This window comes from Arachis ipaensis, chromosome B8, assembly GCF_059453495.1.
Source record: "Arachis ipaensis isolate K30076 ecotype BB chromosome B8, ASM5945349v1, whole genome shotgun sequence".
Lineage (NCBI taxonomy): Eukaryota > Viridiplantae > Streptophyta > Magnoliopsida > Fabales > Fabaceae > Arachis > Arachis ipaensis.
The window spans coordinates 46,215,229-46,235,927 of NC_142443.1; the positions used below are offsets into that span (position 1 = coordinate 46,215,229).

At 39.2% G+C, this 20,699-nt stretch overlaps 1 pseudogene; it reads left to right on the forward strand.

Annotated features, from left to right (window-relative positions):
* The first annotated feature begins 6,112 nt into the window (after positions 1–6,112).
* LOC148547928 (NADH dehydrogenase [ubiquinone] 1 alpha subcomplex subunit 2 pseudogene) lies at positions 6,113–15,939 on the forward strand (annotated as a pseudogene).
* Positions 15,940–20,699: the final 4,760 nt, after the last annotated feature.

Consider the following 20,699-nt stretch of genomic DNA (forward strand, 5'->3'; position numbering starts at 1 on the left):
TGGCGTTCAACTCCAAAAGGAGCCTCTGAACGTGGAAAGCTAAAGCTCAGCCCAAGCACACACCAAAGTGGGCCACGAAAGTAAATTTCTGTATCAATTACTTACTTCTGTAACCCTAGTAACTAGTTTAGTATAAATAGAACTTTTTACTATTGTATTTTTATCTTCGGATCATCTTTGGTCTCAGTTTTATTCAATTATTCATCTTAGGAGACTATTGATCACGTTTAGGGGGGGCTGGCCTCTCGGCCATGCCTAAACCTTGTTCTTATGTATTTTCAACGGTAGAGTTTCTACACTCCATAGATTAAGGGTGTGGAGCTCTGTTGTACCTCGAGTATCAATGCAATTACTACTATTTTCTATTCAATTCAACTTATTCTTATTCCAAGATATTCGTTGCACTTCAACATGATGAATGTGATGATCCGTGACACTCATTATCATTCTCACCTATGAACGCGTGACTGACAACCACTTCCGTTCTACCTTAGACCGGGCGTATATCTCTTGGATTCTTGACCCACGATGCATGGTTGCCTCGCCTGACAACCGAGCCTCCCATTACGTGGAATCAAAGTCTTCGTGGTATAAGCTAGAATTGATGGCGGCATTCATGAGAATCCGGAAAGTCTAAACTTTGCCTATGGTATTCTGAGTAGGATTCAGGGATTGAATGACTGTAACGAGCTTCAAACTCGCGAGTACTGGGCATGATGACAAACGCAAAAGGATAGAAGATCCTATTCCGGTATGATCGAGAACCGATAGATGATTAGCCGTGCTGTGACAGAGCATTTTGGACCATTTTCACTGAGAGGACGGGATGTAGCCATTGACAATGGTGATGCCCAACATACAGCTTGCCATGGAAAGGAGTAAAAAGGATTGAAGGAAGGCAGTAGTGCAGCAAAGATCCAACAGGGACAAAGCATCTCCATTCACTTATCTGAAATTCTCACCAATGATTTACATAAGTATCTTTATCTTTATTTTCTGTTTATTTATTATTATTATTCGAAAACTCAATAACCATTTATCATCCGCCTAACTGAGATTTACAAGATGACCATAGCTTGCTTCATACCAACAATCTTCGTGGGATCGACCCTTACTCATGTAAGGTATTACTTGGACGACCCAGTGCACTTGCTGGTTAGTTGTGCGGAGTTGTGACTAAGTGTGATTCACGTTTGAGAGCGCTACCAAGTTTTTGGCGCCATTGTTGATGATCACAATTTCGTGCACCATGGACCAACCTGATAACATCTCATATTCAGGAAAGTCATTAGTGGTCCACATCAATGCAGCATGCAGTTGAAAGTTTGTCTTCGTCAAAATATCATACGTTTCTACACCATGGATCTACAACTCCTTTAACTCATCCATGAAAAGTTGTAAGAAGACATCTATTTTGGCTTTTAGATTGATAAAACCAGGTATGATGCAAGTTAGGAACATGTCTGGGTCCTTCTGGTACATTTCAGGACTCAGGTTATAAGGTGTCACGACTACAGACCAACAAGAGTACGCTTTATCGAAATTAAAATTCGATGCGAACCCATCAGAGCACAAAACTAGTCTAACGTTTCTCGACTCACTCGAAAATATAAGATGGACCCGATTAAAATATTTTTTGGATTCTCCGTGTGACGAATGTGTCATGATTCCATTATCTCTGTTGTTGTTACTATGCCAGGTCATGTGAGGGGCCAAACTCATCGAAGCATACAATTGTTTCAGCCTAGTGATTAATGGCAAGTAGTACATCCATTTCATTAAAACTCTCTTTAACCGGCGTTTACCAATCTGTTCTCTTTTGGCTTGGAACCTCGGTGATCTATAGAATCTTCATTTAGTTAGGTCTGCATCCCTCTTGTAATATAGCATATAACCATTCAAACAACAATTAATTTTCACTGAATTTAGACCCAATTTCGAAACTAGCTTCTTTGCTTTGTAGTGATTTCGGAGGATGCTAGTGGTCCCAACAGGTACCAATTCATTGCAAAGGGTGGCCTAATTATCAAAAGACTCGGGTATGATTTGACTCTGACTTAATACTCATTATTCTAACAAATGCAAATAACTCCGAATGAACATACCCCTCGAACAACAGTCTCGCAGTAGATTTTAACAGATGTTAAAATCTCTTTGCCTCTGAGTTAGGCTCTTGTTCAGACTCTTCCAATTCTGTAACTCCTGTTGCATCAAACACCATCTTGTTGTATCTCTCTTGGTTACTCTCCCAAGTCACTTCTTTCATATTTAGTTCTCTCACCACCCAAACCCTCGTTGATCGACAATCAGACCTATTCAAATTCGAGGCAGCCTGGTTAATTCCCTACTCATCCACTTCTCCATGTTTCGTCCACATCCAATACTCATTCTTAAACCCATTATAATAGAGGTGAAGCGTTATATCCGCAAGTCCTAACCACTTAATCAGCTGATATTTTTCACACGGATACCTAGAAACCCCTTCAGACCTAAACGGTTTTATGCTGAAGACATGCGCATCAAACGCGTCAACACCCTCATAGAATTTAGGTTTTAATCCCTCTGTCCACTGTTATCCCTATCATATATCCATAGACGATGACTTGGAATCATATTAAAACACATACCCTAGAATTCAACGAACAACACAAATAATTAAATTTTTTAGAAAATTTGGTAGAGTTTACCCTATAATTAGAATTTTTCGCCAAATATAATTATCATTTTCTGACAAACCAAATATGTTTTAAAACAAATTAAACGAAATTTTGGCAGAATGTTTTCTTAATTTAGAGACATCCATCAAATAAATATAACAATTTTCACTGAGAAAACAACTGTAGACATAAATTAGAACAAACATGAATTCAATAACACATCAAGTCCTAGACGTTCTAGTGCGCAACCCCTTATAACTCTAAATTTTTCAACAAACAAGGGTTTCGAGAAGGCACCTCTACACGACCTTCTCCCACTTCTGTCCTAAAATGCTATCCTTGGAAAAGTTAGTCCAACATAAAACTTAAATAATTGATTATAGTTAGAGATAGAAAACCTACCTGAAACACAAATGCACAGAATACAGAATAAGCGAAATCCAATTGATCTCAGAAAAATAGCACCGTCCTAATAAAAAAATTTATTAAACTCACAAGTGAAACTAATTAATTCAACGAACTATACAAAGTCTTCCAATAATATCGAGCACTCTTAATCTCACCCTACTTAACCTACTTTAACTTAATTTAATTTCTATTTACATTAATTTAACATAAAACATCCTAATCATCATTACCCTAATTTTATTAATAATTTGATAATAAAATACATAACAAAACTCTAAAATCATAAAAAAATCTAAAAAACCTAAAAGTCCTAAACCAAACCCTAGTCACAAACTTCATTATCCTAATTTAATCAATAATTTGGTAAAGTACCTAACAAAACTCTAAACTCACAAAAAATTAAAAAAAAATTCTAAAAAAGAAAAATCAAATCCTAATCACAAATTTCATTACACTAATTTAATCAATAATTTCATAAACTGCTTAACAAAAAAAGGCTAAACTCACATAAAAATCTTAAAAAATAAAAAAATATGCCAAAATTATTTCTGATGGTGGCTGCAAGATGGTTGAGGCATGGTGGTAACAGGAGATGGTAGTGATGGCGACAACATCACTATCATCGACGGTAGTGACCACGAACGCGAACAGCGATGGAATTCTCGACGGTTCCAGCAGTGACCGATAGCTTTAGCTGTGAGGATGTCCAGTAGTGACAGCAGCGGAGGCTCTAGTGGGTGGCAGTGACGTCGGCAGCTTTAGGGCCAACGAGAGAACACGAGAGGAGAGAGAGAGAGAAGAGAGAGCGAGTTCGCAGAAGTGAGGGGGAGGGGGTTTGTATTTGAATTTTACCCCATTCTTACCTTCGAATTTACTGACAGAACATTCCGACAGTAAATTACGTAAATGCAGCATTTCACTAAAGCGAATTACCGTTGACACAACCCGACAGTAGATCCGTCTGTAAAATTAGCCCCACTAAAATGATATTTCATGCTACTTATCACAATTGGATTTAGAGTTGGAGCATAAAATCTGACGATAAACAATTTAAGGAACTAAATTTAACTTGTATTCAACGCAAAAATCAACTCTAAATCCGACAATATTGGATGCCACTAAATCTGACAATAATTCTGACGATATTCAATATGTTTTTTTGTAGTGTTTGATCATTCAAGAATTTATTCGATATGAGAAATATTAGATGATTAATGTTTTTTCTTCCATTTATTTTGCATTTGGGTTGACATTAGGCAATTTTTTATTTTATTTTTTACTAAATATTTCTCCCTAACATTTCTCAACACTTAAAACAAAGTGTTTATTTGTTTTGATGTTTTATCTAAAAAGTCTAGAACTAATTTCATCAATTAAAGAAGCTAACTAAGGATAAAGTTCTAAAGTTATTAGAGAGACCAATGAAAATAAAAACGGCTTGCACAAAAAATTACCCTTGTTATTCACTTGTACATCCATTCTCCAATTGACTATTGTTCTTTCTTTAGTCTTCATCATGAAAAACATATATTTCTACTTTAGTCCAATATCAAGCCACATATATGTTTGTAATCATTATCATTATCATCATAAACACTTCACTAATATCTAACACGAACTACTTTAATTTATTTATGGTATGAGTTAATTTTGCATTAATAATGTGGTGTGGGACTTGTATATCTTCCACTTCTCTTATCTTCTTCATACACTTTTTATGTGGATATGATTAATGCCATGCGTGCCACCAATTATATATCATATTAGAAAAGTAGGCAGATATATAGAGACATGCCTAATCCAATCGTTTTAATCACAAGAACAATATTTCTTTGGTGTTACAATTTTTAAGCTTTATTATTTATTATAAAGCACACAATGAAAGTTGAGGTAACAGTAGGTCTGGCCTACACCAGTGGATTATATCCTGATTTCAATTCCTAATATCACTTGGTTTATTCATGCTGCTGATGATGACTAATCAAAGAACCCACTAATAATGATGAGTAGTAATAATGAGCCCTTGTTTATGAGAAAAAAAAACGTTATACATACATGCATGCAAGTCTAAATCTCTAAGATCCATGTTAAGAGATAGATAATATTTTCGATATGAAAAAATATAGAAACTGATTTTTTAGTTAGATAATATTAGGTAAAATTTTTTTCAAATTCTAGAATAATGTTCATTTTTTAAGAAAATTTAAGATTTAAAATTTATAATGTAAAATTTAGAATTAAGGATTTATGATTTATGGTCTAAAATTTTAGATAAATAAAATAATTTTTAAAAAGACTAATTGATATTAGTTAAAAAATTAGTTTCCTAACACTATTCTTTTGGTATTTATGTTAAAACCGAATAGGTTAAGAGAGGTTAATCCATGTTAGACAAGCAAAAAAGTTAATATAATTTAGATAATTTAAAGAGATAAATATCAAATCAGTCCCTGAAAGATTTTGACACTGACAAAATGGTGTCTAACTTTTGATATTGACAAAATAGTCTCTAAATAATTTTAAAATTTGACAAGCGTGTCCCCGAGTTCGTCGGAGCAAATCTGTGGCAAACGCAATGCTGACATGGCCACCGTGTGTTCGGTGACTTGGCAAACCACCCCAAACCCTAATCCCTCCTCCCTCCTGAACGCACACACCTCCTCCCTCTCCCTTCCCATCTCAACCCCCCTTCCCTTCCTCTACCCAACGGACACTCCCCCTTCCCTCTCCCTCCCCAACGCACTATCCCCTCTCTCTTCCCAACGGTTTTCCCTGTCGCTGGCGCTATCGCCGCTAGCACAGAACATGAAAAGCTGAAGATGTAGGCTCGTCAACACCGTTAAGTTAAGCATTTTCGAGAACAATGTATTTCTATAGATATGATCCCTAGGGCAAACAGAGAGCTTCAAAGATGTCAACATCTTGTACGAGAAAATCGCCTAAGGAATGTGAATGATATTGCATTTCACCGAGATACCTAAGTTGCGAACCTTGTGCGAGATCGCATAATTGGCAATTCTTTTGAGGATGTGAGGCTCGATGCAACAATGACGCTCAAAATCGAGGTTGAGGACGGCGTGTTTGGCATTCACGAAGAAGAGCACGTGGAGGAGGACGCAATCGGGTAAGTCGCTGAGTCTGTCTTTGGGATTGTGTTTCAGTGTGGGTTGATTTTTTGCTATTGGGCGAAAATGACGTATCGTATTCTGAAGAAGACATTGGTGTCAGTTTCTTAGGTGGAGGGAGATTGAGGACGGGGTGGGGACTATTATACTACTATGGCGGGCTATTATTATTATAGCAAATCACCAATAAATCAAGAACTGAAACAACAAATCAGTAAAGAGAGGGGGAAACGTTCTCGGCGTGTGAGAGATTAAGGGGGAACTGTTGGGGAGGGAGACGAAGGGAGTGCGTTAAAGAGGGAAGGGCGGGGATTGCTGATAAACCCATATTTTATGATATATTTTGTGCTCAATTTAAGTGATTTATTCAATCCTTCACCCACTTATTCATGTAAAATTGCATGGTTTTACTTTCCCTTCCTTATTATGTGATATATGTGAAAAACATGTTTCCTATGATTTAAAAATATTATTTATTTTAATTACCTTTTATTACCATTCGATGCCATGATTTGTGTGTTAAGTATTTTCAGATCTCCTAAGGCAGGAATGATTTCAAGGATGGAAAGGAAACATACAAAAATGGAAGGAAAGCACAAAATGGAGTTTTTGAAGAAACTGGCAGCGACGCGAACGCATGGACGACGCGGCCGCATGCCTAGCGCGAAAAGGCAGCGACGCGAACGCGTGACTGACGCGGACGCACGCCTTGAGCAGAACGCTAATGACGCGTATGCGTGACCGAAGCGAACGCGCGGCAAGGAAAACTCCCAGATGACGCGACCGCGTGACCCACGCGGACACGTGACAGACGCCACGTGCAGCAACTGCAGAAAACGCTCCCAGCAATTTCTGAAACCCTTTTTGGCCCAGATCCATCCAGAAAGCACATATTAGAGGTTATAAAGTGGGGGAATGTATCCATTCAAGAGGAAGCCTTCAATTATTCACTTTTCATAATTTAGATGTAGTTTTTAGAGAGAGAGGTTCTCTCCTCTCTCTTAGGTTTTAGGATTAGGATTCCTCTTAAAGGATTTAGGATTTCAACTCTTCATCAGGTTCAATATTCCTTTTACTTTATATTTTTCTTTTACTTTCAGATACTTTAATGCTTTTATTTAATTACTTATGTTGCCAAATTGGCTTATGAACCATTCATGTTACAATTTTCTTTATTTGATATAAATTGAGGTATTTCAGATTTATGATTCTTATTTAGCTTTTTATATTCTTGGCTTTAATTGATTAACTGGAGGCTCTTGAGTTATCAAACTTATCGTGATTGTTAATTGTTCTTTTCGCTAATTGACTTGAATTCTACTAACTCTAGTCTTTCCTTAGGAGTTGACTAGGACTTGGGGATCTAACTAATTAGTCCACTTGACTTTCCTTGCTTTAGAAAAGGTTAACTAAGTAGGATCAAACTCAATTCTCATAAGGATAACTAGGATAGGACTTCCGAATTTTCATACCTTGCCGAGAGTTTATTTTATAATCATTTATTTATTTTTCTTGTCATTTAAATTACCTGTTCCTTACTTTCAAAATCCCCAATTTACAAAACTCATAACCAATAATAAGAACACCTCCCTGCAATTCCTTGAGAGACGACCCAAGGTTTAAATACTTCGGTTATCAATTTATTTAGGGGTTTGTTACTTGTGACAACCAAAACGTTTGTATGAAAGGACTTTTGTTGGTTTAGAAACTATACTTGCAACGAGGATTTATTTGCGAATTTTTAGACCACGCAAAAGTTCTCTCATCAAAATGGCGCCGTTGCCGGGGAATTGCAAACGTGTGCCTTATTATTGATTATTGTAAATATTTTTTCTTTTACTTGTTTATTTGTTTTTGTTTTCTTTTATTTCTATTAGCTACTATGAATTCTCACTCCTCTCGCTTTGAGTTTGGTTCTAAGTTTGTTGAAGGGAATGAAAGCTATAACAGGAATATGCATCAAGGTCTAAGCAATCAAAGATGGATGGAGCCAAGAGGATCTGATCAACCCTTTAGGCAACAACACCCTCCAAGATATCATGGGCAAGGACCACTCTACAATGCATACCAAGCTGATAGACATGGTGGACACCCTTGTAATTACCAATGAGCCCCACCCTGTGCTTATAGACCATCCTCTCAACGTAGCTTTGAACTACCACACTCACAAGTTCCTTTTCACCATTCACCACCGTATGACCCTTATCCACCATAATTCCAATCCAATTACTCCCAAGAACCACTACATTCTTATTATGAACCCTCTCTCCCAACCAATGAATCCTCATATCTACCCGAATCCCCAATAAATGACAAACTTCGTGTTCTTCTTCAAGGGCAAGCGAAGATGCAAAGGGACATACTGAAACTCACTACTGCCTTAACCGAGGTAGTAAATATAATAGCTTCCCGACATCTGAGCACTCAAAGTACTCCCATGGCTGCATGTGGAGAATCAAAAGAAGAGCGTAGCATGAAGGAGACCCTAGAAATTTCGGTGGACAATGAGGAGCATGGCTTTGTATTGGAACAAGTGGAGGAAGCCATGATAATTGTAGAAGAAGAAGTGGTTGAAGATTTAGGAGATGCTGAACCTCCATGGGAATCGAGAACCATAAAGGATTCCGCTGAGAAGTTCGAATTTGATGCCAGGGAGGATAGTGCACAACCTCCAATGCATATACCTTGTGAAAAATTGGACGGAACAGACCAAGAAGTTGATTCCATGGGCAGTGATGATCATGAATCAAGCTCTCCTAGTCACAAACTCACATCCGCAACTGAATTCCTTGAGCCTGAAGAACCTTATCCAAGTGAATACAAAGATGACATCGAGGTAGATTTCTCTCAACCTCCAACGTATGACTTGAGTGACGAGGAAGACATAGAAGACTTTGATCAGGACGCAGTTGCAGTTGAAGAATTTTGCAAAGAAGTGGAGGAATTCACAGAAGAATACAAGGTAGTAGAGCTTACAGAACCATTGGAAACACCTATCCCAAGGCCATTACCATGTAATACAAGCTTCAAGTGGGTACAATCCTTAACCTTTATCTTTACTTTTCCACTTGAATATGGTTTGCTTAAAACTGATGGCCAGCTTAGAGCTCTCTACGGCTTTAAGAGTAAGAGGAAAATGGCTCGTACTCAGAGCTGGTGTGCAAGATTCAATGAGGTTCCACGCTTCAATTCGAAGTGTACGGATTGGTACCAAGTTCAATTGAATGGGTCTTGGAAGGCGTTTGGTCACCTTGGTGAGAATACAATTTCTGAACCGCCTGGATGGAAGAATATAGATCAAGACAAAGGCAGATTCAAAAGCAAAGTTTGGGATCCTAGAATCTGTTCTGACATTCGTTACCCCAGGAGCCTGAGAATCTGTTTGAAGCTGCTCAAAAGCTTTACATGCCTAGTTTGGGACCCCAGAGGCTGTTGGCATTCCAAACATTGATGGAGATTTCTGGATGAATTTAAGCACAAGCCACCATAACAGGAAACTCATCAAATGTCCAACTTAAGGACTTTAACTAAAAGTGCTAGGTGGGAGACAACCCACCATGGTATGATCGTTCCTGTTTCAATTTTATTTAATTTTGTTTGTTTTTATTGTTTTATTTTCATTGAACCTGGATAGTATTCATAGCATCTACATTAGCACTGCATATTGCATACTGCATAATCGCATAATTGCATCTAAAAAAAAATCACACGCGACGCGACAGCGTTGCTGACGCGTCCGCGTCACAAGTGCATTAGGAAGAAAAGGAAAGTGAACAGAAAGTCACGCGAAAGCGTGGCTGGAGGCGTGCCTTTGGCACAAATTGATCAAGCGACTGCGTCGCTGACGCGTTCGTGTGATTTGCGAAAAATACCTCCCACGCGTCCGCGTCGCCCACGCGAACGCTTGACCTGGAAATCGGCGTAAAGATCCAACGCCCAGAAAGTTGGGCTGGAATCGTGCGGCTGGTGTGCGTTTAGCACAATTGGGCCCACGCGTCCGCGTCGTTGACGCGAACGCATCACTTGCAAAACACTCATCCCACGCGAAAGCGTGAGCGACGCATCCGCGTGGCGTGGATATTATGGCCTAAAATGGAGACAGAGAGTTGCACTGAAACGACGCTGGAAGTGTGCGTCTAGCACAATTTTCAGCGACGCGGTCGCGTGCCTCACGCGTCCGCGTCACCCAACTTTTACTCAACCCACGCGATTGCGTCAATCACGCGACCGCGTCGAACCCATTTCACCCTATCCACGCGATCGCGCGCCCTATGCGTTCGCGTGGATTTGAATCCACTAACCCCAAGTAATGCGAACCCTAACCCCATCGCGCCCCCATACCCCTCCTTCTTCTTCTCTTCTCTGCAAACCTCTCCCTCCTCTGCACCCACCACCACCGGGCCCAACCACCGCGCCGCCGTGCTCCCTCCACACCGCCGACACCCTCTATCTTCTTTCTTTTCTTCCTCCACCACTCCCAACCTTCCCTCTCACCCACCGCCGCGCTCTTCCGCCATTGCCCCCCACCGCGGCCAACCTCCGACCGCTATAACCCACCACCACAGTCCCCACAACCGTCACCCCCTTCCTCCTTCCTTTACCACTTCACCCAACCCAAACCCCAACCCCCAATCTGCCCCTGCTCTACCACCGCGCCGCCGTGCTCCTCCCAGCGCTGCCACGTCAACACCACCATCCCTCTGCTCTCTTTGTTCTTCTACACACCAGGTTCCGCCATATTGCGTTTCCTCTTCTCAATTCCTTAGTTAGTTTTTCAATTTTTTTCAGAATTGGATAGTTAGAGATGCATGTTTGTAGTGGATTCTAGGTGGTTAAGTAGCTAGGATGTGGTTAGTGGATTTAGGCCTGATAATTGCACCATTCTTGTTGCTTGTTTTACCTATTCTGCAATTTTGTTCTGCCTGTGATGTTCATACTGTTCATATGCTATTCTTTACTGTTTCATGCTGCTGTTACACTGCTCTTTCATGTTCATATTATCTGTATCTATTTGCAGCTTTATTTTAATTTATATGAACTACTTTTTCATGCTGTTTATTTCCGGGAACATCCAATTTTAGCCGGAATGCTACCCAATTTTCTGCAACTTGCTTTCATGTATTGAGTTTGGAAACTTCATATTTTTCCTTACTTGGCTACAACCAAACCGATTCATGACTGCCCGGGCTAGCATTCTTACTCCTTGTGGAACCCTTAGTTAATAACTTGCACTATTGATGATTTCATATTAGTTTTGCAACTTTTCTGTCCTTCTGAATTATCATCAATATACTGCAATTTTTGCTTGAATATGAGTTGATTATTCTTTAAATTTGTGAATTTATTGTTACCTAGGACACATTTCTCATGCCACGTACTTCAACTTTCTTTCTCCTAACTCACTGCTCCACCTTCTAACCTCTTTTTCAATCCTAACCGATCTAACTTTCAAACTTCTCTTTTCGCTTTTTAACTAACTCCTTCAACTTTCTAACTCATGGCCTGATTATTGTTTTTCCTAATTAACATGAATTCTACTTATATTATATTTTGGATTGTGATTTTTCATCTCAGATTTTTCACTCAAATTCAGTCCAAAATGTACATATATTTAACTCATTCCATAATTCTATTGCTCGTTTGTCTTTATGCTTACATTGATAAATCCTATTTTCCTACTTGTTTTCCTGCTTTTGTTCTTCAAATTATATCCAGGAATTTCTACTTTTCAGGATGTCTGACCCTCAGCGTAAAGGAAAAGGCAAAGCAAGCACTGGCAAACGGAAAAGAGGCAAATCCTCTATGTCCATCCTGGACATTTTGCATGATAACTCCTGGCGGGAAAAGCACTTTACCCCACAGAAGAAGGCTGACCAGCTTCTCTCCGCCACTGATCAAGTCAAATTTTCAAACAGATACTGTGAGCTGAAGTATCCCGTGTTTGCCACCTCCAGGAACCTGTACCTGGAGAGAACTCTGAAAATTCCAGAAGAACTATAGCAGTACACCTCCGATCAGATCAAACAGAGAGGCTGGTTCTTCTTGGAAAGGAACTTAATTTTACTGCAACTATTTCAAGACTTCCCTGGATGCAGTGCACCTCAGAGGGAAACAGATATTGGTCACTGAGGAAGCCATTGAGGACATTCTACAGCTTCAGCCTAAGTCAGATCAGCCTGATGATTACCAAAAGGCTGAGGAGGATATGCGATTTTTGAGATTTGACTGGGATGCTGTCAAGCAGAGGATAGCCCTTGATCCTACTGTCCCCTGGGTCATGGGAAAGAATACAGGAATGCCTAAGGGAATCAAGCTGATGTATCTGAATGATGAGGCTCGGCTCTGGCACTAGATCCTGAGCAACTATGTTATGCCAAGCACTCATGAGACGGAGCTGCCCGCTGCTATGATCACCCTCATATGGTGTGTGATGGAGGGTAAGGACCTGTATCTTCCACGATTCATCCGGTACTACATGGCCAGGGTCCATGTCAGAGGCACTCTCCCCTTCCCTTATCTGATCACCCAGCTCAGCCGTCGAGCTGACGTGCCTTGGGAGCCTGCTGATGAGAAGCCACCTACTGCTGACTGCAAGAAGATTATCCCGCACAGCAGGAAGTTTCAGGCTTTAGGCTACAGATCCCCATTCCTCACCGCTTCTGCTGAGGCAGCCACATCTTTAGCTGCCCCTTTTGCATCCACTGCCCCATCCCCTCCCACTGCACCTCCACCTGCTCCTGAGCCCATTTATCATTTGGTGCATCGACTCTTCGCCTGCCTGGATCGCATGGAGCATCGCAACAAGCGGCGCTATGAGCACCTTAAGTTGATGATCCGATCCAGCAGCGACATTCCCTCCGAGCCTGACACCCTTTCTGATACATCTGAGGTGGAGAAGGATGATCATGAGGAGGAGGCACCTACCCAGGTTGAGCAGGCAGGACCAGAGCAGGCTGCGCCACACCCTGAGGAGCCACATCAGATCCAGGCCGTAGATCCAGAGATTCCTCTACAGTCAGCGCGTCCACTACATCAGACCCTCATAGAGACTGCAGACCCTTCGGCCACCACAGATACACCAGCAGCCCATCCTTTCGGTGATGACACTTCTTCACACCCAGCTTGAGTGAGCATCGAGGACGATGCTATATTTTAAGTGTGGGGAGATCGCCATCTCTGTCTATCTTTTTTTGGTGAACCACTACAGACTCTTCTATCTTATTTTGTTTATTTTTCTGTATTTTTATCTTTATTTTTATTTTTATTTTTCAGTGCTTATACATTTTTCCTTTGCTGTATTTTTACTTTATTTTCATATTCTGCACTTTAGTTTATATCTTAGACATTTAGTTTAGTTTGCAATTCTGAACTTATTAGTTGCAAGCTCATCTGCAAGGTTATATTATTTACATTTTCTTATCTCTTGATTTGATTATGTAAATCTTGTAGATAGTTAAGTAGTAATGACTAATGAGTGTTCTTTTTTTTTGTTATCTTCAGGACATTTGTGGAAAAGAATTATAAGGAACTGAAGACATTGAACCCAAAATTGCCAATACTGATCCGCGAATGCAGTGGAGCTGAACCCCAATTATGGGCGAGATTTGGTATCATCATTCTAATGTCTCATTCTTTTTCTTCTTATTTTTATTTGAATTTAATTTTGATAGTGTAGAGTAGTTTTACACATGCATCCAATCACATAACCACGGCAGTAATAATAACTACTTTTTATATTGACCGCAAGAATGGTCTTCCAAAAGAACAGATATGTGAACGACTCACTGTTAGTGCATCAAAATTAAACTCTCTCTATATTTGAATTTATCACCCTTTGATATGCTTTTCTGTTCTATATCATCATCAATGAGCCCTTCTATCCCCGTTTGTTCATTGGCACAATATACATAACTAAATATTAATATACAATACTTTTCGCTTTTATCCTGAGTCAAGAATTCTCAACTTTCTTGCTTACACACTTAATGTATAGTGAGGCTAAAAGTTTTAGTTGTACTGGTCTTGCACAAAGATCAATCCACACCAACTAGTCCAATTACAATCACAATTAGCAATGATATTCACCGTCAATGAATTGTTCATTTAATGATCATCTTTTACAAACCTTGTACTCATGGGCATAATAGGACTAGATCACAGAAAATATGCTCGAATTTAGACTGAAATTGCAAGAATAGTAAAATGTGCATGTCTCTTCTGGAGGCCAAATCTCTTCTATAGTTGCATATTCAAGAAACTTAATACTCTCCTAAGTCTGGTTCATTTCTAACTTCTGAGATATTCCCCTCAATACCCCTCCCCTTACCACTTCTAAAATATTCAACCTCCTCTGTTTAGTTGTTAGAGTTAGTTTCTATTTTCTAAATCTATCCCCATAGAGCCTTGTCCACAATTCACTCTTCATCCTACACACTTGACAATTAAAATTGAATCCCAATAGTCTATGGCTAGGTATCTATAACTTCACTTGATACACAAATGGAAGATTTTAATAACTTGGTACATAGATAGTATCAGAATAGGTAATTGCAGAAATAAGAAAGAAGTCTCACCATCCTCATACCTTCACTTTAATGAAGTGCCTCTTTTTAGTTGGAAATGCTCATGTGGTCACTTCTCCTTGCACCGCTATATTCCGTATCATGTGGCATGCTTGGTTAATATTTAACTAGCTCTTTGATTTACTCTTCCATTTTGGTGAGTTACCTCATTCTTACCGACTTGTTTCCCTTGCAACTCAATTTGGATGGTTGATGCTGTCATTTGTGACATAAATATATACCACATTTGAGAGAATAATTTTGTGGGGTTGGGTTTTACGACTTTTGAAACCCCTGGGATGCTCAATTTGTGGGTAAACAAACTGTTGTTACAAAACATAGTTTACATCTTCCTAATGACAAAAACTACCCCTTATTGTTCAATTTTAGATTATTTATTGAAAGAAAATATTATATTATATTCTTTTCTTAAATATCAGTTGACATCCTTCAACCTTCATCATGTAATGTGAACAAAATAGGTTTTTATAACAAATTTGATACAAGTCAAGAACCTAATGTAGGGAGCGATTTTTGCTCTTGCTAAGGCGCTGCTTATGTTCATTTTTTTCTTAATTAATAATTTGATATTGATATAATTGCTATGTAAAATGACTTGGTTAACTACCCACATTCCACCAAATGTGCACCAGATATTAAAATTTATGAAGAGACCTGCAATTCCATGCAAAGGCATCACCATACCTTTGGGGAAAAATTGGTGACATGGAAATAGAGATAACAAATTCCCAGTTTCCTACCCTTTTCTTCTCTAGATTTTGAGGGCATTAAAGAGTGCTTAAAGAATCCACTGAGATAGAGAATGTGTATAAGAAATGAATCCCCATATTTCAGCGTATCTATTGTTCATCTATCTATGTCTATCGAACATCTTGATTATTTCTTGCATTATTTTGAAATAAGTACCTCTTTATGGCGAGCTCTCACTTTGTTCAATTTGTTAATGCTAGACTTTGGTGTTGAGAAAGGCATCAAATTGGAAGGCTTGTCTGAGGCACAGATCTCCAAGGCACTTGAAGATCTGGTGAAAGCCGGAGAGATTTTGAAAGCTTGATATTGCTGCTTCTGAACTGTTTGGAATGGAATAATGCTCTCATGCTATACTTCTAATTACATTTGCTTATGGTTTATAATAAACCAGAGTTTTACCATTATTTCTAATTGTAATTTATCTGGTTTCATTCGATCTCTATGTGCATCTTATAGTCACTTCAAGTATGATCATGTCAAGTTGAAAGTCTGGTTCTGTATGACTCTGCTGAGGGATTCATTCAGAACACAGATTTATTCTATTCCCTTTGACTTTGGTTCTTATCAATAGTATTTCTTGGTGAAAGATTGCGTTGCCAGAGATGTTTTGTATTTACTGTAACAAGGGCAGAAACCGATTTATGTATTGCTTTTCCCTTTGAGTTTTTTTTTGCCATAAAGTTTCCAAAATTGATCGTTGTACACCATTAGCCATCACTCCCATCAGTCCCCAGCTACTATTCATTAAATATACATTTTAAGTTGAAAAAATACTTACATTTAGTAAATGTTTTTAAGACTTTTTTTTAAAAGAAATTTATTTAGTTTAGAGTTTAGATACATATTTGTATTAAAAGCAAATATTAAATTATGAGAAGTAATTAAGCATTATATACTCGTTAGATTTTTTTAAATAAATAAAATAAATATTATAATTACTGATAAATGTAGTTTTGATAGTATTAACGGTTTTTCATATTTAATCTTATCTCGTTTACAGTGTAAACGAGATAAGTATGATTGTATCTCGTTTACAAGATATGGTACGCACATGTCTCTCATTATCATGTTTATAAACATGATGTCATACATGCCTTATCTCGTTTACAGTGTAAACGAGATATGGCCAGTGTAAATCAGATAAGACTGAGTTTAGGTCGTTGACACAATAAACGAGATATAATAGGACAGACAAACATCTAGCTTCCATAAAAGGACCAACAAACTATTGGTATTCTTCACAAAATTATCAAATCTTCCTTCTCTTCCGTTTTCCTTCCTAGAGCTTTGGAAAAAATGTCTAATAGTAGTGGTTTTTTTGTTACGATGGTTTATCCCAACTGTTAGATGAGACATAGTGACAGCAGGATGATATTTGAGTGCGAGAGTCTGACGCTTTTTCGAAGTAGAAGAGTGGATTCGTTGTTAGAACTAAAGAGTATGATATTATCGCACGTTGGTGGTACGAAGCCAAAAGAGGTTGGTCGAGTTGGGTATAGGATGCTAGCATCGATGGAGAATGAGGTGTTTCGATTTCGTCTGTTTTGCCTCGATGGCGACGAGCATGTGCGCCTTATGTTTGATGTGCACGGGAGAATTATGGTTGAACAAGTGATGGAGCTTTCAGCGGAGGTTCGTAACATTGGTGGGGGCGGTAGTGGTACCTCAGACTTTACCGAATGACCCTCCTCTCGCACCACGTCCGTTGCACTGTGCGAGTCCGGTGCAGGACATGGAAGTTAAGGGTAAGGATCGGATGATGACTACGTTGCCGATAGTGACGGAAGTGGTTCATCTGTGGGTGATGATGAAGATGAGTTCATACCAAAGACTCCCGTTGGGGGATCACGACGATACTTGTTTCCAACTCCCAAACCAATCCCGGAGTTATCATCTGTGCCCAGCTACTACCACACATTGGACTTGGATGCGATGTATGAGAAAACTCCGTACTCGAACACGGGGGCTGAGGATTACAACACGGATGGTAGTGTGGAGTTTAGGGTTGGTCATAGATTCAGGAGTAGAGAGGCAGTGCTGCAAGGTGTGAAGAATTACAGCATTCGGCGAAGCACAAAGTATCGGGTAGTTGAGTCGGACCGGATGAAGTACCACGTACGATGCAGGCATTTCACGTACGGTTGTCCTTGGACCCTCCGGGTCACCTTCCGACAGAATCTCAGATATTGGTGAGTGTTTCAGGATTTTAGCTCGTCTTTAAAATCGCTGTTGTCATTTTGGTTAGATTTTAATTTGATGATACTTAAAAACTTTAGTGAGGTGCATAAATTTGGCAGACTGCATACGTGTCTAGCCCCCCACCATGTCGCTGGATTATTAGCAGTTGGACAGTCATCTCATATGCAGCCTCATCTTACCACTCATACAGTCAAGTCCATCAGTTTTTATCCTTGTTCTACAAAGTACAATGAGACAAAGCTATCACTTCAAGCCGCCGTACAGGAAGGTATGGATGGCAAAACAAAGACAATTACACAGATATATATGGTGATTGGGAGGAGTCATACAATAGGGTGCCACGGTTGCTCCAAGCATTGCAGAGTTGTTGTCTAGGCATGTTATGTGACTTGAGTGCTGTGCTATACTATGATGGACACGTGATGGTTCCGGACTGCAGTTAGTTTGACAAGGTTTTCTGGTCGTACCCTTCATGCATTGAAGCGTTCAAGCATTGCGATTCCTTTATCTCAGTAGACGGCACGTATTTGTACGGTAAGTATGGAGCGATGTTGCTAATTGCAGTTGTCCAAGACGGTAATAGCAATATCCTACCTGTGGCTTTCGCCATTGTTGAGTCTGAGAGTATGGAGTCATGGTCGTTATTTCTATCCAATCTGAGGCGCCATGTCATACCGCAGGAAGGGCTTCTTATTATATCTGATAGATTCCAAGCAATCAAGGCTGCGCTTAGAGCGGATGATAGCCTATGGAAGCCTCCTAGGGCGTTTCATGCATATTGTGTTAGGCATATGGCTGCAAAATTCATGTCCCAGTTCAAGTTAGCTGAGGGCAAGCGATATCTCATTAATGATGCCTATAATCCTAGCAGTGCTGGCTACAAGTGGTACATGGATGCTCTGAGGACCTTATCGCGTGAGATGGCTGACTGGGTCGGGAGATTTAAGAAGGAAATATGGCTGCAACATTGTGATGGTGGACGTCGGTGTGGTCACATGACAACGAGCCTTTCCAAGTACATCAATGCAATGCTGAAGGGAACAATGTATCTACCCATTTCAGCTATAGTGAGATGCACCTACGAGAGGTTGCAGCAGTTGTTCGTCCATAAGAAGCGGTGTACAACCGGCGATGTCCGTCGTATCACGATGTGCTGCATGGCACAAGGAATGGTACGTCTATGCAAGCACAGCGGAACCCCACGAAAGACCGCTGCACCTCCTAAAGTCCGCCAACAATGGCAACCACCTGATGTGCACCTGATTGTTGGACTTGTCGGTCATCAAGTATCTACCGATCAGTAGCATGATATAGCACTTGGTGAACTGTTGAAGGGTGGCCGGATCGGTGATGGCTGGCATCTACTAGACCCGGTCTCTAAACTAGGTCTTTTTGATGCTGAACGACTCCTTCCTTTGCGCACCCTGCTGCGCTGGAAGGGGCGGTCTGACTCCTAGGAGCTCCTCCACGTACTCCCATGTCGGCCGTTGTGTCAAGTCTGGAAGTCACGCTGGCACCCATCCACTGGCTCTCTGTCTGTGCGTAACCCAAGGTGGTACGTAACATCCTGCAGGGTGATGGTGCACTCACCCCATGGTAGGTGGAAAGTGTGGGTCTCCGGACACCACCGCTCTAAAAATGCAGTGATCAGGGAGTTGTCAAAGACAAAGTCGCAGAGCTGCACCGTATCACCAAACCCGACTTCCCTCAGGTAAGGAACGATGGCATCCGGGAGTGCAAGTGTATGACAGACTAACTCGCCTAGGCAATAAAAGGCGATGCCTTTGTTTAAAAGTAAAAAAGTTACAAATACAATACTTCAAACTAATTTCTCTAGCATGTTTAGATCTATTATAAAAAATATAATATGCAACTCAGATAACCATCAGATAAACATCAGAAAAAATAGTACTTATAATTCCTATTTGCCAACTAACATACTTATCAAATTTTCACTACGAATAAACTTGACTTCTGCAAAATAAGTTGTCAACAAGTCTTCCCTATGAATAAAAAGTTCATTATGAATTAACTTAATTACTTATAAATATCTTAATCCATATTTGCCAACTAACATACTCTGTGTTACCTAAATATCATTCAATCTATCATGTCTATTCACTAATTAAAAGACAATCAATTATTAATTTGAACCATAAAAGATAGCACCAACCTCAAAGTCGATGACTCCCGTAATGAGTCAGTATGCGTTCAGCCAATTTATGTCAGGGTTGCGTGCCATAACGTATCGGGAACTCAAAAATATCAATAAACTAGCCTAAGGATGGAGAGAAATGTGAGAAATATTGATCAGGAGTGGGGTCAGGTGATCTGTTAACGAGTTACATTTATAGGTGCCAGCTTTCCTTATCTCATTTATAATATAAACGAAATATGTAAACGAAATAAGTATGGCCGTATCTCGTTTACACGGTAAACGAAATAAGGATTGTATCACATCGCATTCATAAACGTGATACGTAGAGACGTGTGCATACCTTATTGTAAACGAGATAAGGTTAAATATAAAAAATCGTTGATACTCTCAAAATTACATATATCAGTAATTATAATATTTATTTTATTTATTTAAAAAAAATCCTATACTCGTTAGTAAATTATATAAAATATTTTTATGAGTATATTATGCGAAGAGTATGTGATGTTTGTTACAATCTCATATTCTTTTAAATAAAATGGTACAATATTAAAGTGAATTCTAAAAAAATATGTGTTAAAATCATTTTTAATATATTTTTATTTACAATATATTTTAACAAACGATAAATACATTTTTCACTCCCAACATTTATATTTGATTTTAATTTTGTTTATAATCTTTGATTTTTATTTTACTCCTAATTTTTCAAACAGGGGCATATAATATAAATATATAACATTTGATAATATATCTCCTAAGTACAACATTTATATTTACTTTTTTTGTGTCAAATTCACACACACACTTAAAATTAAAA